Genomic DNA, 21,787 nt, shown 5'->3' with positions numbered 1-21,787 from the left:
ATGATTATGTTAAACCAATTTCAATGCTATAATCAAAGTTTCAAGTTTATATATATTTATGTAATTCTTGAAAATTTGTTGATTATGAATGATCATGCTTGTGAGTTTTTAGTTAGATCATAGGAATTATGTACAAATTGTTTTGTTAGTATAATTCTTGATCTTAATGAAATTGTATGGACTCCATAATTTGTCCTCAAATTATGGATTACCAAAAGTGTTTTTTGTGTTACCTTGTTTATGAGTTGATTTAGATTAAAAAAAATTATATGTTAGTTGTTTTCAATCCATATTGATTTAAAAGAAGTTCATAAAATATGTTTTTGTAACTTGTCTTCAAGTTATGTGAAAAGTCATATTTATGAATCTTAAAACTCATCAACGTGTCATAGGTTACACAAAAATGAAGAGTCTTTTTCATTAAATTGTTTTATAACTCCATAACATGTCCTCAAGTTATGGATGTTTAAGAGTCACTTATTTAAAAGTGTTATTAAAGAATAAGGAGTTACATAAAAATGAAGAGTCTTCATTTTAATGTATACTAAACTCATAAGTTATGAAATAAAAAGTTTTGAAATAGTTTCAAAACTTGCCCTCAAGTTTTGGAATTTTAAAGTCTTATACTCTAATACTTTAATTCCAAATTAAACCTTAGAATTTTAAAAGTTTAAAATTCAACCCTTATACTATTATTATAATTTTAATTATATAGATATGTATAAGATAAAGTCAATATTACCATTAGTAGGCCTCATTCACGAAGTCGGTCTATAAGGGGGTATAAGGTTACTGCCTATAAAATGGCAGTTTAATGGGTGTCCCCTCTCACCCACTGCTTCCTTGACTGGTGGAGGGTCGTTAGCCGAACGGGTAGGAAAGGACTATAATTCTCCCTTCATTAAAAGTATAATGATAAATACTAAGTAACTAAACACTTATAAATTCCCAATCTTAGTTACTTAGGAAAATGTGAAATAGGTGCTAACCCATGAAATTACACTTTGTACCTTACCAAGTCGTTAGTGGAGTGTGTGGTTAACCGGCACACTAATAAGGACTAGTAAGAGTGGCAAAGGGTAACTTGACTTTATTATAGATCGGTGGAGCGTGTGTGGTTAACCGACACATCGATTAGGTGATAAAGTTAAGGGTACCAAGTCAATTTGCATGGTTATTCACACCTTCTTTGTGATCCTCGGCATCCCAGTCACAAACTTGAGAGGGCACAATCGAGATTCAAACGTGCCATTGAAAGTTCAATGTATCTCAAAAGATCTAGGAGTTTCAAATCCAATTAAAACTTAATTATATTTCCTTTTTCATGGTGGAAATTGGTAAATCATTTACCTACCTTCAACTATTTTATAGCTTGGATTACGACATCCCTCTTCCAGTTATAAATAGGTTGTTGGGTCCTAGCCTTAATATTTCATATTGGGTGTCATATTAAGGACTTTAAATCAACTTAACTTGAATTTCTCCCATTATAGATGTATTCTAAAGGCATCTATAATCTTCCCAAATCCTTAGGAACAAGCTTCCTAATGAAGATGATATCCCAAAAGGCAATGAAGGTGAAAGATCAATCCCTTTGTTGTGCATTAGTGGGACTAGAAATCATACTTCACTTCCTCCACCTCCTCCAATAAATCTCCCTATCCCACAAGTTTCAAGACTTGATAGGTTCTAAGTCACTTAATGCCTATTGGCAAGCAAAGTCTATATGTGCTTACTTCTTAGAGGTTAAGTCACATAGTTGACCAGGATATGTCCTTCCCAGACCTGACAATACATCCCCAAGCCTACTTGTGCCATTCAACAATCATTACTTTTGTTTCATTCTAGAATGATGCTGACCTTAGTATGTATGCATGCATGTACACTTTTAATAAGAAACTATTTATTTCTAAAAGTATAGTTGTTTTGAAAACTTTAAATTAGAGACCTTAGTCCCAATGCATTTATAGTTTGTATATCTTAAGTGGTTCGATATACTTAGTTCACTATAAACAATGCTCTGATACCAATCTGTCACACCCCCAAACCAAGGATGGCGGAAACGTCCGGGGGTGGAGGACTTCATGTATAGTATCACAACAACGAGTATAATAGTGCTCAAAGTAAATACGACCATCATAAATATAATTGAAAAAGTTACACCAAAGTATATGTTTACATGATTCAAATCAATTATATTATGATAACAAAATGAACTGTTTGACAATTTATCGCCCCATCCTCAAAACGCTGTTGATTTCCTATTTCACTAAATTCCTGAGAATACAAGTAGTTTTGAAAAAGTGTCAACACAAAGGTTGGTGAGTTCATAAGCTTTTGATAGTAAGAGTTTGAAAATCAATCTTTGTAATGAGTTGTATGTTACCAAGAAAAATCCAGTATTTTCCTTATAAAAGTTATGTGGTCCTAAATACCAGGACCGAGAATGAACAAGTATTTTTCATACTTAAAGATATAAAAGTGGTTTTAAATTGGCGTAAAACCCTTTTTAGTTTGAGAAAAATCCCGTAATGAATGATGTGTAGTCTTAAATACCAAGACCGAAAGTATACAATAAAATCTGTAATTATTGGTGTAAAAAGTGATTTTAAATTGACATAAAACTCTTTTTGAAATGAAGGCGTACAAGTAATTTTCCATACTTAAGGTAATTTCTATGAGCTAAATCGACATAACTCGCTAATTTAAAAGTAGAACCCGTAAATCTTATGATTTGTTAATACCACATGGGAGCTATTATAACCATACTTGACATAGACGGCCTCGTAATACGATGTTCTTCAGGCGTCGCCGTTAAATGACACTTGTCACCACAGACCTACCGGTCTAGCTGTTGCAACCAGCTCGGGTGTGAGTTTGTCAAACCCAATATAGATCTATACACAACTATCACGTTCTCCCTACAAGAGATTCTGGTTACAATTTACAGGACTTTTTGACTTTGTTACCATGAAGGTAACCCGAAGGGAATGTCTCACAAATTTATTCATTAACTGATTTATGTCAACTGATCTAAAAACCTTTGGTAAATAAGTTTGAAATTTAAATGATACATAAACTATACTTATTATATTTTATCCAAACGTTTAAATGTAATAGCTATAACTTTGTTTATTATGGTTAACTACTGTATTTCTGAAGTTAAAAACCTTTTTGTTTACCGATATGTATATGTACTTTTTACTAAAGTGAAGCAACATGCATTATAACAACTAATTGATTACCATTCTTTTGCAGGTAAAAATCCATTTGTTTTCTGATGTATGACTATATACTAAGTTAAAATGTCATCTATTTGTAAGAACATATTTTCACATAAAGATTTACACCTTGGTCAACATGTTACAAGGTGAAATGAAATTGATAGCATTTTTCTGTTGTTAATATTTTCATTCAGTGTTCTTAGAAAATTTATAGAAAAATCATCAAAGGTCCAAATCAGAATCCGTAAATTCTGAGAGTTTGGAAATGAGTATAGTTTGTTCATAATTTTTATTATGAATTTTAATGAACTTCAACTTGTGTGAAAAAAATACATAATCACAGACTGGTCCGGATTTATGTTTGAAATGATAGACAGTTTTGTAAAAATCACCATAAATTGTAGAAAAATCATATGGAGATGTGCAAGTTGTCATTTTAAAGCTAAGAACTTGAACTATTTTCACCTAATACAGTTTTGAAAAATAAAATGGTTAAGTTGTCCAAAACAGTCCGTGAATGGAGTCCAACTTTTTTGATGAAAGCTGTTAGAAAAGTTTAGTTATGTTCTTGGTGTTTTAACTTGTATTCCCCCCCCCCCCCCCCCCCTAAATACTTAAGAAAACATGAAAATGTAGGGGTATGAACTCACCTTATTTGATTTCTATAGATGAATGTTGGAGAAGAGAATTTTTCAACTCAAGAACACTTGAAGATGCCTTGAAGATTTTCGAGAATCTAACACCAAAGTGTTGAAGTTTGTGTAAGAAATCAATGATTTGAGTAGAATGAAGTGTAATAATCACAAGGAGGATGAATTATACTTACCAAGAGTATTATGAAGCTTGATTATCAGCCTTGGAGTCTCGAAATAGAGAGGAAAAGTTTGAGAGAAAAGTGTTTGATCTTTTGGTGGAAAATGAGAGAATGAATGAAGTGTGAGGAAAGAGGATGGATGTTCCATCTTTATGAACGTGGGAAATGGCTAATGATTGATGGAAAGGTACAAGGAAGTGACTAGGGATGGTGGGGAGGAGTGTGGGTTAGTCATGGATTGGGTATGGTGGCTGCTTGTGTCATAAACTAAAGAAAAGTCAACACTCCACCACTTGTACTTCACCCACCCTTCTTGGATAAGGTTTATCCCCAAAAACGTGATTAATAAATAAATATGGGGCATTATATGTTAAAATAAAGTTTTGGGTGAAAATCCCGCGTTAAAACAATTAAAAATGGGCCTAAAACGCAAAACTAGTCGAAAACCGGGTGAAAAAGAGCTTCCTGCGAGGCCTCTCGGTCCTAGGCCGAGGTTCGGTCCGAAGGGACCTTCGGTACTTGAGAGGGTTCGGTCCGAGATGGTGCATTTGGCTTCTGATGCCTTCGCTTCCGACAAGTTCGCTTCTGATGCCTTCGCTTTTGATGCCTTCGCTTCTGATGCCTTCGCTTCTGACAAGTTCGGTTCATAAGAGGGGTTTCGGGTCCTTAAGAGGGTTCGGCTCCTTAAGAGGGGTTTCGGGTCCTTAAGTCTTTTTTATCTGTTTTTGCCCCGTTTTAAGCGGTTTTTGACCTGGTTAAGGGTCGGGATGGCCCGAAAGACTACAAAAAGTTTAAGGAACTTTTGAGAGAGATTTGGGAGAGATTCCACATTCTTGGAGAGATTTGGGAGAGATTTGACATACTTGGAGAGATTTCTCATACGGAGAGAGATTTAGGAGAGATTCCACATTCTTGGAGAGATTTTTCATACTTAGAGAGATTTAGGAGAGATTCCACATTCTTGGAGAGATTTCTCATACTTAGAGGGATTTGGGAGAGATTTCACATACGTGGAGAGATTTCTCACACTTAGAGAGAGATTTGGGAGAGATTACACATTCTTAGAGACATTTGGGAGAGATTTGACATACTTAGAGAGATTTCTCATACGGAGAGAGATTTGGGAGAGATTTCACATACATTGAGAGATTTGGGGGAGATTTCACATACTTGGAGAGATTTGGTGTAGCGAGAGATAGAGCGAAAGAGATTGGGAGAGGGTTCTTTTATGACCTTTTTGAGTGCTTGGCTCCGCAACGCAAGGTCCGTAAGCCCCGTTAAGCCATGTTTAAGGATTTTACTCACTCCCAATGAGTATGCAACATTGTTTTATCAGTTTGGTTCGTGACTTACCACAGTCTTAGGTTAAGGAAATCTAGATGTACGAACTTTTGAATTTATGATCTCTCATTAGAATATCGAGTTGTATAGTAATTTCCTAACGTAAGCCCTAGTACACAAAGGTTAGTTGGGTTGACCAGTTTGACCTATTGACTTTATTTGACTTTGACTTGACCAAAATTTGACGGTTGTCACATGCTGCATAAGAGTTATGATATATATTGCTTAGGAACAGACAACAAAATGCTTTTCATATGTATTTGCATTGTAAGGATAAGTTTTTCCGCAAGTTTTAAAATAAAAGAAAATTTTTGTTTTTATTTATTTATTTTTTAAGTTTCCTTACAATGACATTTGTGGAAAAATTGTTGTTTATATGTTTCTATTGATAAGCAATATTGGTAAATGGATTTGATTCTTTCATTTATGGTGATGTCATAATTTACCAAATAAGGAAAGATTCTCGTCACCCAAGGTTTCAGTTGAATAGAAACTTGGAAATCGTGCAAGTTGTATAGTATGATGAGTGAGAACTTTTAGCTTTGGAAAATTAAGACTAGTTCCTTGATCACATTTATATGTGAGTCAAGTGAAGGGCTAAGGGATCGAGTACACATTCTTGTGCACTGATCAAGCCCACCACAAATAATCGTTAAGACTATTCTTCATGATTTACTAAAGTTTAGTAAATATGGTTATACTTATAGGCTTAAGTGTAATTCTGATACATTGGAAAAGTTTCAATGTATGATAGAACGAATAATAAGAATCAAATAAGGAAGAAAGATAAAAGTTTCTCCAATCTGAAGAGACAGGAGAGTACTTGAGTATCTTGTTTTATGATTATCTTAGTGATTATAAAATCGTATCACAATTGATCCCCTAAGGACACCTTAGTTCATTTGTTTGGCTAAGGAGAGGAATAATGAATTTTTGAAATGGTTAAATCAATAGATAAATCATACTTCGTTCCAAAATCAAATCTTAGAGTCATACTCCAAGATTGAGCCTTGAGTGACATAATCTAAAGAAAGGTTTAAAACACTTGTCAAATGTAGAGTAAAATGTTTTCTTACTATGGTACATTTGAAATTGGTAAGTTGTGATGTTTTGGATAAGACAAAGACCAACTTAGACCAATTGTGAGAAATGTTTTTCCTTGATAAGAATCTGCACTAACTCTTAAATATTTGTTTTGTCAAGGTTTGGTTCTTGACAAAGAGAATCTTATATGTCAAGAGGACAGTGGGAGTCTTGAGATAGTTTTGAGAACTGATCAAGAGTATTGTTAATCACTAGCCCATGACTTAAGGTTTATAACCTATCATGTTGACTTATTCTTGTTTCTATGCCATCCTAGGTAAATTTGGCTATGCTTTTGAGTTCTATGAGTTCTTAATTGTTTGCATAACAAACTGGAAGCAATGGTAGGCCCTTGTGCTGACGGGTGGCAAGAAAATGAGATTGAACAAGTTCGGTCCATATGAGTTTGGATTTGTCACTAACCTTGTCTTAAGATTATGGTTATGAAAAATTCACATGGATAGGAACACATACACCATAAAATGTAAGTGTCATAAGGTTTCTCTATGATTCATGAAAATGATGGTGAGGAAGCGCTTTCACTAAGTAGATTTTAGGAAGATAGCAAGTGTAATATTTGCATTCTCAAAGTCGTTAGTGGAGCGTGTGTGGTTAACCGACACACTAACATAGACTTGTGAGAAATGGCAAAGGTCTAAACAATTGAGACTATGATTACGACATCCCTTTTCATAATTCTAAAATTGTTTAGACACACATGTGAGCTATCTAAGGAATGGTGTGTGATTTTGATAAAGTCTTATCAAAGCACCTCGTATCAGAAATTTGAAATTTAGTAAGAAAGTCAATAAAGTATTGATTTCAAGAAGTCCAACTGATTTCTGGATACATGTCGGAGCTAGTGGGAGCATAAGTGTTATGCTAATAATCATCATGTTAGTGGGAACATGATTATTATGTTAAGTGTTGCAAGTTAGCAATGTTAATTATAGAAAACAAAAGTTTCAATTCGGGTTTGAAAAGTTGTTTTGCTATCATTAAGGGAGAGGATTTTATACTTCATTCCAATTCTACAAGCTTAGATTGAGATTTTAATCAACTATAGTCAAGGACATATATGAATGTTATGTTGAAATGGTTCAACATAAGGAAATTCTATATATGTGGCATTCTCAAAATTCGATTATGATTACGACATCCCTCTTCATAGTTCGAATTGTGAGAAAATGGCAAATAAATTTTTTTATAGCATGAATCGTGTCCCATATGCTTCGGGTATAGGATCGATTACATCCATTCTAAATTTTCCAAATGCTTAGGGCATTAAGAGGGAAAAAGGAATAGAACCGGATATGACTAAAATGATTAAGTAACTGTCGAGGACAATCTGAGGTTTACCAAAGATTGGTTGATCGTGGACAATTGGAAGTATAATGTAAAGTTTGGAAAGAACCATATTGACATATTTTGGAAAGAGGCAACTCTTGTTCAGAAGTGATAGTCAAAATGGTAACATGGAATTGTTTCCATAGGTGGAAGTTATTCTATGAATCTGTGCAAGATTAAAGAGCTTAATGCAAAGAAGGATGTTCAAAGGAACGAACTTTGAATTTTAGACTTCGATTCCATGGAACCGCTCTCCATTGGAATTCTTTGTAATGTCTGTTGCCAAGTCTTTGTGACTTTTGTGCATAGTCATTACAAGAGAATCATTGCATATAAGTTTAGAATCTAACAGATTACAGTAAATGGCAAGAGTTTCGTATTCTTACATTTACAAAAGGGATTGGGATTCTGAAATGAGCATCATTGGAATCATGTTCAATTGATCTATTTCGCAAAAAAAGGACCATAGGTAAACATAGTGTGCATGCTTGGTGCATGGCATGACTATTGTTTCAAATTCAAATATTAAGTTGATAAATCAACACAATGAATAGTGAATAATCAATATGGTGCTTAGATAAAAGGTGTTTTTTATTTACACTCAAGAGTTTGGGGCCATATAGGATTAAGTATTATTCTTGTGTTTCACTTTTCATGTTTTGACTTCCAGAATAATTATTTTAGTCAAACCATCCACAGTCGGTCATATGTTGGAAGTAGATATGAATCAAGACTGTCATGAATCTGGCTTGTAAGATTTGTCTAAGGTGCATTAGACATAGCAATGGTTGCTACAACATTCATGAGTGCTCATAAGTTCTGAGTATTGGATTCAACCCACGCTCATTTGAATCACTTCATGGATTTTATCACGAGTGAATCATGAGACGATAATATCTTATATTCTTCAAACCTAGAGATATGAGTTGTTGACTATGAGTTGGTTATACATTCATTGCACGAAAACGTATTGGTAACTCGATGTTATAAACGTGCCTTTGTGTATGATTCAACAAGTAGTCAATACAAGCATATGAGTCGAAGTTTATCCATCCCTTTTACCCTTAATGGGATAAAAGCAATATCTGTGGGCCCCTCGATGATTTAGTGATGACACCCCTAAGTGCTTGGCCAAGCCTGGACTGATTTGATTTGTTCAATTAGTCGGTCGTCATAAATCAGAAATCGGGAAACAACAAATGGACAGAGAGAATGATTATAATCCATGTCTCAGTCCATATGATATCTAGAATAGAGGAATATATGATCACTTATCTAATGGACGTGTCATTTATTTGTTCAGAGTTCGGCAGCAGCTTTTAAGAGCTACGATTACTGGTCGGGTTGTGAAGGCGTACTTGCAATAATAGTTATTAGACTTATCCAAGTGGGAGACTGTTGGATTAGTGTCTAAGTCCATAACTATAATTGGTATATACTTGACCCGACCTGGCATGGTCCATTTGGGTTTCATGGCATCATGCATTTGGATAGACTAAAATGAGAGAAATAACACTTAAGGTTTATTAATATATTATAAGTTCTAATATATTATTAAGATTATTTAACTAGTATTGATCAAGAATTAATCTAGAATTAATTAAGTGATCAAAAGAAGACTAATTAAATATATGGGTTGATTGTGTAAAGCATCCATACTTGTATAGTGGGCTAAGACTCCATGGATTATCAAGTGGGGCTAAAACCCATAGGATACTCCATGGATGCTCCATGGTGTATTTGAACCCATGGATCCAAGGAAATGGAAAGCCATGACAATTAGGGTTTACCCTAATTGTAACAACTATATAAGCATCTTATTCTCGTGCAAAAATCAGACACTATGTGTGTATGTGGAGGGAAAGCCGATTTCATGAAGTGATGATTTCTCTCTAAGTTATTCCAAGTGCATATGATGTTGTGTGAACCATTTGAGGTGTCACGTTTGGGGCACTGGGCTCTTGAGCTCCATGGAATCAAACACCAACAAAGAGGTATGTATTTCTACTAGTTTCTATATTACTTGTACTTCATAATATGCTAGTTAGGATAAATACCTTGGAAATTGATATTTGCATGTATAATAGAGAAAACATAGATCCAAGGTATTTAGGGTTGCATGTACACCATAGGAGTGTTAGAATGCTCAAAACCCAACAAATCCATACTAGCATGCAGTTTTAAAAGCTCAATCATGCAGGCATATACATGCATATCTGCTAGCATTCTATCATGAAATCCTGAGTGCATCCTTAGCCCTAATGTAGCATGAAATTCTTATATACTCATACCAAAACAATAATCACAACACATGTATGGGTATTGTGGGAAATACTTGTTTGAGCTCAGCAGATTGTATGCATCGCACCCCTTTTTCTTAAAAACCTTTTTGGAAAAATCAATTTTCTTTTAAAAGATTTTAGCAATCCTCAGTTTGAGTTCAGATATGTAACATCCCAATAAACATAAGTAAAAATTTCATTTTTAAGATCGTTAACCCCAATCATCACATGTTTCAAAACCATCCATATATATACTATTACAAAATATCATAGTAAAAGAAATCAAAAATGCGAAAACCGTGAGGGTAAGGATGTTGTGCCATCATGTTGGGCCCTTCCCTTTAGTATCGGAAGTTATTGAAACCAAAACATAACAGTAAGCACAAAGATTAGTGAGCTTCCCCAAAATACGACATTCATCATACATAATATAACAACACGAGGTTGTGTTAGGTCCATATCAATCCCAATTCACAACAGATGGTTGTGTCGGGTCCGCATCAACCCCCAGGTCCGTGTCAACCCCGAACCCATAATGACTCCGAGCCCAGATTGGCTCCATGAATATATCATATAATCATAACAGTAAAATCCATACAATAGCATATATTCTACACATAAAATACAGTAGGCCAGCCATGGTGCCTTCGACCCACTAAAGTGCTAAGAAGACTCACCTCTAACTGAAAATAACTGAATCGTACACACGAGCTGCTGCGAACACGACTCTTCACACTAAACATAACCCAATAACGACCCTAATTAATAATTAGAGTTTTAACCCATAATCAATGGTCCAATTCATCATTTATCATATTGAGGTAAAAAGACCATTTTTCCCTTCCTATTCTTAATCAATTGATCGAAGCCCAAAGTTCCTAATGACTCAAGGCCTAAAATGGCTCCAAAGATGGATCTTAGTAGTACGCTCCGCGTACTATCTGGTACAACCCGCATACAAGCCTTTGATGCGGAAGGGATTAAGGGGCCAATATGCAGTACACGTAGCGTACTTAAAGTTACGCCTGACATACATATCAGAATCCAAAACCTTCTATTAAGGTCTTAATGCCTTAATACCTAATGTCCAAACTTCAGATCCAAGTCTAATAAAATGTAATAAGCCATAAAGTTGCAATCCTTATGTTTTTACATGGCTACAAAGAGTCCAACACCAAAACCCTAACTCCTTTAGTCATCTAAGACTCCATAACTCTTGCATGGAAGGATACCAAGGTCTAAGTTTCATTTTTATGACTTAACACACCCTAAATTTTCTGAAAGGATAGCCTAAAAACTCTGGAGTACTCCATACTCATAAAGAGAAAATTCTTGGGACCAAGAGAACATAAAACTAGACTTGAACCAGATCTAACAAGAAAAGCTCCAAGGTATGAACTTTATATCTGCAGAAGGTGCACCAAGATGAGGAGATTCTGAAACCAACAAGCTTGAGAGAAATACCACAACTCCTAGGATCTTCCTTCACCATCAAGGACACCAGAAGTTACTCTCAAGGCTTCAAAAATTCACACAAAAGGATTAAGGTTCGCAATAGAGGCTAAGAGAGATGGAGGCTGGGAGGTAAGAAGGACCAGAGGCCATAAGGTATTTAAATAGGGTCTAAACCCTAAAAATTTGGGGTTGTCCCATGCTCGCCTACGCCCAACGTACATACACGTATGCCCAACGTACGTGGGAGACTTCCACGATTATATACAAAGTGTTGGGATTAGAGTGTTGTGTCATATGGGCTTATTTGTTAACATTTTGATTACGCGGTTTGGGCCTGTCTAACCGTGGTTTAAGCATCAGAATTAGCTTATATAATACGCATGCATGTATAGCTTTGAGGTTAACGTTTTCATTAATAGCGATTGCATTGTAACCCTAACCACACCTCTACAGTAGAAGTTCTTCATCGAGCTCTTCTGAGGTGTGAGATATTAGTCATTCGGCTTCTTTTTATCCATTCTTGTGTTCTTTACTTTATTGTTCTTGTTAATCTGTTTAGAATCTATCGATCTAATAGCGCAATATTCTCATCAATTGGTATCAGAGCTGGAGACTGTGTAATAAATACACATCTCTTCTGTTTGAAGAATCTTTTAGGGTTTTGTAACGACGAGATTTTCAAAACAAAATTTTCATTTTTCAACAACCAAATTTTTAAATATAAAACATTCTCAAAAAGTATTCCACAATAGTTATCCAAACAAATATATCCCAAGATCACAAATCAAATGTCCTCATGGTGTGTACGGTTCATGCCGGCGCCTTTCCACGGTCCACGCTAGTACCTGAAACACATAACACAACAACTGTAAGCATAAATGCTTAGTGAGTTCCCCAATATACCACATACAACACATACGCCACTCGAGGCTACTGTACGACCCTTCGGTCGATGAGTCTCAGCAGGACCCTCCGGTTCCGTAGCTCGTTGGACCCTCTGGTCCGGTCATAGCTCGTTGGGCCCTCTAGCCCGGTCTGAATCGTTAGACCCTCCGGTCCGGTCTATACGATTATATATCATACATACATCACATAGCACATAATCTCATACATGGCACACAATCTCATACATAACACATAAGACCTTCCGGTCAACTCATAATACCACTCTAGGTAACTTATAGTGAGAAGACTCACCTCGTGTAAGTCGGTAACTCGGAAATCTCGGACTCCGTGAAATAGGATCTAGCCTCCGCCTAATCATACAAAAATAAACACTCGGCATCAACACATTTCCCAAGGCTAGACCACTCCCTCTCTTAGCACTCTCAGGAGGGTAAAAGACCATTTTACCCCTCATAAGGCTCAAATACTCTAAAGTTGACCAAACCCTAAAAGTCAACAAAAGTCAACGGTCAACCCTTTGACCAAACTCGCCGAGTGCACAACTGTGACTCGGCGAGTTCAGTTATGAACTCACGTCCTTAAAACCCCAAATGACTCACTGAGTCACTTCCCCAACTCAGCGAGTTACCATCTGCGTGATTTATGGGGGAAACCCATCCTACTCGCTGAGTCTGCTCTAGGACTTGGCGAGTTCAAGCCATGATCAAACTCAAATGACCTTCCGAGGTCAGATTTGCTCCTATAATCCATATATCTAACCTCTCCAAGCTCAATAAACATGTAAAGGTTCAAACTTGATACACATGCAACGTCCAAAAGACACTACTTGATGATTTAGTCCCTAAATACAACACTCTAAGTTCATTTCTTCCATAACCCAACATCAAGAAAGATGGATAACCTTCTCTGGACCACTATGGGTCCAGATCTGAAGTCTAAACATCACAAGGGACCTTATTCTCAACAATTCAACCCAATAAAGGGCATAGGAAACCCTAGATCCATGGATGCTTTAACAAAACAGAAAGAGGGTCGATATGCTACCTCAAAGATGATGCCCTCTGCTTGAAATCCACAAATATGCAACCTCCTTGGCCTCCTCCAAGCTGGAATCAACTTCTTCTTGCAAAACAAACCCTCAAAGGTCCAATAATGGCTTCCTCTCTCTCACAGACGCTCAAGCACAATAAGGGTTTCTCTCACGGGTCTGGTTGCCGCGAATGGTGACTATAAGCCCCTTTAAATAGGTCTCAAACCCCGGGGATTAGGGTTTCATTAGACAGCATGGACTCGCCGAGTCCTCCATTAAATCAGTCTGACCATCCGCGCTCCTACTCGGCAAGTCTGAGCGCCTACTCGCCGAGTCTCTCTCCAAAAACTCAATATTAAAGCATAAAACAAGATACCTGGGAGTCTGGATGTTACAGTTTTCGCTTTTATCGAATATAGAGAAGCCGTCTTCTTCTGATCGATGGTGTATCGTGTGTTTGATAAAACCCTAAGTTCATCTTTACAAGTCTGATTCTAGCAGAGATAAGAAAAAGCTCATCATGTCTCACAACGAATCGCAATCCAATCCCATCAACATCTCCAACAGTATCAGATCCACTACTAGGATTCCCATGCTCTATACTCAAGATTATGAAGTGTGGGCGCACCACTTCGAAGACTACATCGTTGGATCTGAAGATAATGGCTATCTTATCTGGGAGGCGATAACGATCAGTCCGTTTGTTCACTCTGGAACGAATAGAATTGTCAAGACTCAAATGGAGTACAATCAACTCTTGATAGACGTAGAAAAGATCCCTCAAGAAGAAAAAGATAAGGTGTTATGTAATATTAAAGCCATGAGAATGATCAGATTCGCTTTGTAAGCTGATACTTTCTGTTTAGTAAGTGCATGTACTACAGCTACAAAAATATGGGATAGGTTGAAATAATTATATTCAACTGATGAGGATCTAGAGCACTCGATCCAAAACCTATTGCTCTCTGAGTTCGGTGCTTTTGAACAATAACCTGAAGAGAAACTCATTCATACATTCAATCGTTTCAACCATATGCTTAGCAAGATGATGAAGCATGGAATTGTAAGGGAAGTGGTCGAACAAAAAGTTACCTTTATAAACGGGTTAAGACCGGATGGATGGTTGTGGTCTCGACTGTACAGGCACATGAGCAATTTAAGTCTTACTTGCTGGCGAAACTAATAGGTATACTCAAATCTCATGAAAATGTGGTGACCAAGGAAGCGAAGGTAGTTTCGAGTGTGGGTTCTCTATCCCTTTTTTCTAAGAGCAAGAATGTGGTAGATGAAGAAGAAGAATCTGATATGTCAGAGTGCGATCTGACTAATGAAGAATATGCAATGATGGTTGCAAACCAAAATAAGTTTGCTCATAAGAAGTTCCATGTCAACAAGAACCGAAATTGGCAGGGAAGCTATAGTTATGAAAAGACGAAGGAGGAAAGCAAAAACACTACTCAGAAGGACGATGAGAAGAAGGAGAGCAAGCTCGTGGGAGATTCTGGATATGACTGCAACTTCTATAATGGCAAGAACCACTTTGCTAAGGATTGCATGCTGAGAAAGATGTCTGAGAAAAAGGAGGGTGAAGATGACGAAGCATACCACATGCGAAATTTAGAGGAGATAAAGAAGAAGAAATCAACAAACGTTTCTATGAATGCTTTAATTGTGCAGGAACATGTTATTGATGATGAGTTGGTGGAGTAGAAGTCTGGTCTACAGACTCTGAAGATGAAGAGGTACGCAGACCATCACATGGAAGAGCTTATGTGGCAAGAGAAGGAGTTCCTGAGTCGACTGGGAGATGCTTAATGGTGACAGCAGGAGTGTCAGGATATACAACCGAAGGTAAGCATGAGGAAGCAAAGCTTAAGGAAGACAAATGTTTCACTGCCAATCCTGTGAGTGAAAAGATCATGATTGCAATCAGTTGATCAAAAAGGTACAATCCATCCTTGAATCACTTAAGATACATGTATCAAACTATGAAACATAATTAAATGAATTAAAATTCAAGTTTTCTAACTTAAGTGGTAGTCTTATGCAAACTCGCTAAGAAAATTCTAACCTAACTGACCAACTCAGCAGTGAGTCTTCCAAGAGTGAGGATAGAAGGATGTGGATACAACAGAAGGAGTCAGAGTTAGTTCGGGCTAGGGATGAACTTATTTACGTGCAACGAGACAATTTGAAGTTTTTAAAACAAAGAAATGTTTTCTGTTTGATTGCTAAACGCACGTACACTAATATCACCCAGTTGCATCTAGATTGTGAGATAGTTAAAAAGATTCACAAAATGATTTTGCCTTTCCTTGCATTTAAGGAGGACGAAGTCATTGCTGAATGTGAATCTATAATGTCCTCAGATAAGATTTCAGTAACCTACAAATATGGACTAGACAAAATTGACTCTTTTATTGAGTCCAAAGAACATAAATGTATGTTAAAGAATTTGCTGGACGAAAATGATAAATTAAAAATCAAGACCGAGACCATACAAAAGTTTGACTCATCACATGACAAATTAAGTTCAAAACATAAGATGAACATAGAAAACAGTTCTGAATTTGATGATGACAGTGTGATGAGCGAAATCTTAGTAGAAGATGAGGTCGATTGTTCAGAATTTCTAAAGAGCGAACCTGAGTCAGCGAAACCACTCATTTTTGAAAATTTTGTTGAGTTCGCTTGAAAATCCAAGGACAAGTCCAAGGTTTTCAAAGAGAACGTGGTTGTCTATAAAAAGGTGCAAACAGTGCCGAACCAAGTGTATGCTGTTACAGGTGTAACTAAGAAACAAACAGCAGAATTGACCTCCTTGGTTGATGAAGATAATGCTGAAGGTTATGACAACTACTTTTGGTCTACACCCATCGTCAATGCAGATGAAATGGTTGGCCTGTCAGAGCGAACCTCATGGAGAGTCAAGGGTAGATACGTGACTGAACCCATCAACAAACCTTCAATTTTTGATAATCCAAGTTCAAGTGGCACGAAAGAGATACCAAACGAACCAATGAAAGCATCTTGTGCATATTCAACCACAACCGAAGCTAGAGAAGAGAAACCAAAACCAAGAGCGAATATTCATAAATCTCAAGAGCAACTTGCTGAACAGAAATGCCAGAGGAACAAAAGATACATGAAGAATCTCAATGCGAGAAAACAGTTTTGGCAGCCCCAAAACCCTAATTATGTTCACTCTACAAAGGTGTCCAATCCCAATGCAAATAACAATGCAAGCATTGCCACACATGTAGTCAGACAAACCGAAAGGGAAGTTTTGGTCCCAACTCTTACTACACCAATAACCGAAAGTCAAGTTTCGGTCCTAACCCCCATTATCCTCACTCGCAACCGAAAACAATCCCATTGAAGGATATTAAAGAAAAGGGAAAGCTCGTCTCTAATAGTAAAGCTCAAGTTGAGAAAAAGTCAGCTAACCTTAGGAATCTAAAGAGAAACTCAACTGAAAAACCAACTAACAATAATACACCCCAATGGAAGCAAGATAAAAATAAAATCAAAGTTTACACCAACAAACGAAAAGATGAAACCACATTAATAAAAAGAACATATTTGGTTGATCTTTCTGTTGCAATTCCCTATTCTATAAAAGACTCACTAAGGCCCAAGAGACTTTGGGTTCCTAAATCTGCTTAAATTTTTGCAGGTTATCAGTGACGAGCAGTTTGACAACGAATGGTACAGTAACAGTAGCTGCTCTCGTCACATGATAGGCAGGAGGGAAGAGTTAAGGGAGTTTCGGTCCCTTAAGGATGGTGGATGTGTAAAATATGGAAACAACTCATATGGCACGATCGAAGGATATGGGATGATAACAAATGGCAAATTCTCGATTCGTAAAGTAGCTTACGTGGAAGGATTGCAGCATAATCTAATCAGTGTCTCTCAACTAGTTGTGGGAACTAGATTAAAGGTTTCGTTCGATGACAAGGCTTTAGAAATCATCGAGAAGAAAACTAAGAAAAATCTGTTGAAATCCATGCGCAAAGGCGAGATGTATCCTCTGAATATCAACCCAATATGAGGAAAGCCAGTTGTATGCCTATTGACAAAGGCAAGCTCAGATGAAAGTTGGTTGTGGCACCAAAGACACTCGCACTTGAAATTCAAAGAGATTAATAAACTGGTGCTTGGGGATCACGTGCGTGGACTTCCTGTTCTTAAATTTGACAAGGAATATTTGTACGCAACATGCGAGATGGGCAAGCAAAGCCGAAAGAGTCAACCCTCTCGTATCAATACAAAAATCATCGAATCTCTTGAACTACTGCACATCGACCTTTGTGGCCCTTCGGCTATCGAAAGAATCGGTGGTAGTAAGTTTATACTTGTAATTGTAGATGATTTTTCACGCTTCACCTGGGTTTTCTTTCTTAAACAGAAATCTGAGGAAACTCCCAAGCTGAAGGTTTTTATCAAGCAAGTTGAAGTACAGCTGTGAAAGGTGGTAAGAAACATAAGAAGTGATAATCGTCTAGAGTTCAAAAATAAAGACTTTGAAGAGTTTCTAGCTGAAAAGGGAGTAACTCACAACTTCTCTGCTCCCTACACTCCACAATAGAATTGGATTGTTGAAAGGCGAAACCATTCATTATGTGAAGTAGCCAGAACCATGTTGACCTTCGCTTCTCTTCCACTATACTTCTGGGTGGACACAATAGCTGCTGCATGTTACACTCAGAACAGATCATTCCTCAACAAGCGGTTTTCCATCACACCATACGAGATTTTAAATAATCGCAAGCCTAATGTGAAGTTTTTCCACGTGTTCGGTTCAAGATGCTTTATTTTCAACTCAAAAGAGAACCGAAACAGGTTCGACGTAAAAGCTGACGAAAGGATCTTTCTTGGTTACTCGCTTACTTCAAAGGCATATAGGGTTCTGAATAAACGCTCAAAGAAGATTGAAGAAACCTACTATGTAACTTTTGATGATAACTACATAAAGAAGATTCACACAAGCAAAAGTCCAACGAAGGACATCTTTCAAGAATCAAGTCAAGTCTCGGTTCCTATTTCATATTTATTTGAGGAATATATGCAACTCTTTGATGAACCAGAGAAGGCAGTCCACTCGGAAGCGAAAGCAACAGATAATAAAATCGACCACTTGAAGAAGATCATCGGCGAAGCTGCAAAAGACATGGAAAGCGAACCTCCAGTCAACAAGCAGACACCAAGAGAACCTATCGAATCAGGCGAAAGTGCAACTTCAACTATCCCTCCAACAGAAAGCTCTACATTCCAGGGGAAGGGGTCCTCCGCACTAAAACCAACCGAATTGCCTTTCCCGGGGGAGAATCGATCACAAACCTCAACTCATGAAAGTCCAACCGAGGGGGAGGATTCTGATCGAAATATGGGATACGCTTCGCCATTTGAGGGGGAGAATGAAAATACAAATGACGAAGGCGATCAATCAGAACCTGAAGAAGAAATTAATGCTGAATTCGATCCTGCCTACGATCCAAATTACCCTCCTCTCATAAAATGGACAAAAGATCATCCTAAAACTCAAATCATTGGTGAATCATCTGAGGGTGTTCTCACATGTTCTCAACAGAAGGCGAAACAAGCTGCTTTATTCTCTCAAGTAGAATTCTACATGTTTAATTCGTTTGTCTCCAAAATTGAAACGAAAACGGTAAATGCTGCTCTTGATCACTCTGATTGGGTGCAAGCTATGCAAGACGAACTTCATGAGTTTGAACGAAATCGTGTTTGGAGGCTGATTCCCACACCAAAGGATGCATCTGTAGTCGGTTTAAAATGGGTTTTTAGGAACAAGTTAGATAAAGAGGGTAATGTGATTCGCAAAAAAGCAAGGCTTGTGGTGAAAGGATACTACCAGGAAGTAGGAATAGATTATGAGGAAACCTTCGCTCCTGTAGCAAGGTTGGAATCAGTAAGAATCTTTCTGGCATATGTTGCACATAAAAACTTCGAAGTTTTCCAAATGGATGTAAAATGTGCTTTCTTGAACGGAGAACTAGAAGAAATGGTGTATGTTGAACAACCATCCGGATTTGTGAATAAGAGGTATCATCATGATTACTATATTCTGGATAAAGCAGTCTACGGCTTGAAGCAAGCCCTAAGAGCCTGGTATGAAACTCTAACACGCTTTCTCGAAATGTCGAAATTCAGACAAGGTTCGGTTGACCCAACCTTCTTTCGCAAGAAAGAGGGCGAACACTTAATGATAGTTTAGATTTATGTCGATGACATCATCTTCGGCTCCACGAATCCTAGCTTAACAGCTGAATTCAGCAAGTTGATGGAGACTAAATTTGAAATGAGCGCAATGGGTCCAATTAACTTATTCCTTGGACTGAATATTAGACGAGGACCAGAAGGAATCTTCATTAATCAGGAAGCTTACACGAAGACTCTGTTGGCAAAGTTCTGTTGGATTAGTGTCTAAGGCTGTAACTATATTTGGTAAGTACTTGACCCGATTGTACATGGTCCTTTTGGGTTGCCTTCATCATAGCAACTTGATAGGATAATTTGTTAATAGAGAGAAGAAATATTATTGTTAATATATTATAAGAATAATATATTAAAGGAATGATAATATTATTTGATTAATATAAGTCATAAATTAATTAGGGATTAATTTGGTGACTTAAAGAGATTAATTAAATAAAGGGGTATAAACTGTCAAGTGTATGAAAGTTGTATTTTAAGCTGATAACCGTTATGGATATAGGGTCGGGCAATTTTAGGGATATGGATCACCTAGAAATTGTCCAAGGCCTTATCTAGGAAGGGATTTGGATTGCTTTGAGGCTAATTTATCCAATTAGGGTTTAAGGGTGAAACCCTAGGAGCTCACAGTATAAATAGACCCATAGAGTTGAGGAAATCGGCCATCCTTGTGATTGGAGAAACCCTAGAGCCGATTTCCCTCTTCCTTACCTCTCTCAAATCATCTTCTTTCTAGTTGGTGTTTGTAATCCATTAGAGGAGTGACATTTGTGACTCTAAGCTCTAAGAAGAAGAAGGTTTTCAAGCAAGTAACTCAAGGTATCATTCTAGATCTGTTTTCATATGTTTCAATTATTAGTTTACATTAGATCTAGCCATGAAAGTCTTGGATATGTTGCATGTTCAATTAGTGAAACCTAGATCCAAGCTATAGGGTTGTATGTTCACATAGGTAAAGTTCTTATGTCCAAAACCCATCAGTGGTATCAGAGCCATGATTGGTTTCAATTGAATATGATGCTTAACTGTTTTACTTGCTGAAAATTGTTTTTTCTTGCCCTCTGTCGACCCAACTCGGCGAGTCAGTATTTGGACTCGGCGAGTTGGCCTTACTCGGCGAGTCCAAGCGTCAGACAGAGGATAATTCGGGATTTTCTTGCTGTTTTGTCTTGGATTGATACCTAAATCGTTTTATTATGTAAAAAATCCGAATTTTAACTTAATTTAATGATTATCCTTGACAAAAATATAGATAATTTCAAATCCTTTAAATATTGATTATTTATATGATAAATATTGGACTATTTAAGATTATTTGGTAATTATCTAATGACTAAAATTTAATTAGGTCAAATATAGATAATTATGAAATTAATTGTTTAATTTGAATTATTTGTTATTTGATCCCTATTGTTTGAAAAAGTTCAATATTTATCTCGAAGTTTTGAAATTTGAATTTTGTGATTAATAGTTTAATTTAGAAGAATTTAAATTTCAACCCCTAGAGTTTTACAAGTTTAAAATTCAACCCTATACTATTATATTATTAAAATCTTAATAAATATATAAGTAAAATTAAAATGCTAGTCTTACCGTTAGTAGGCCTCATTCACGAAGCAGGTCTATAAGGTGGGTATAAGGTTGCTGCCTATAAAATGGTGCTTAATGGGTGTACACTCACACCCACCGCTTGCTTGACCGGTGGAGGGTCGTTAGCCGAACGGGTAAGATAGGGCAACTCTCTCTCGCGTCATTAATAAGTATAATGAAACTATAAAGTAACTAAACTATTTTATAAAATTCCCAATCTTAATTACTTTAGGAAAAGTGAATTGATGCAATCCCATGAAATTGCACTTTGCACCCTTTCTAAGAAGTTAGTGGAGCATGTCTGGTTTACCTTGCACACTAATTGGTTCTATGCAAAGGTGGCAAAGGGTGATTCATTGTTTATCATAGTTTGATGGAGCGTGTGTGGTTTACCGGCACATCGAATAGATGATTGTAACAATGAAGGCACCATGTAGATTTTCATGGTAATTCACACCCGCTTTGAGAGCCTCGG

This window comes from Lactuca serriola, chromosome 5, assembly GCF_051521515.1.
Source record: "Lactuca serriola cultivar US96UC23 chromosome 5, Lser_US96UC23_V15, whole genome shotgun sequence".
Lineage (NCBI taxonomy): Eukaryota > Viridiplantae > Streptophyta > Magnoliopsida > Asterales > Asteraceae > Lactuca > Lactuca serriola.
Note: the sequence above shows the minus strand (reverse complement) of the source record.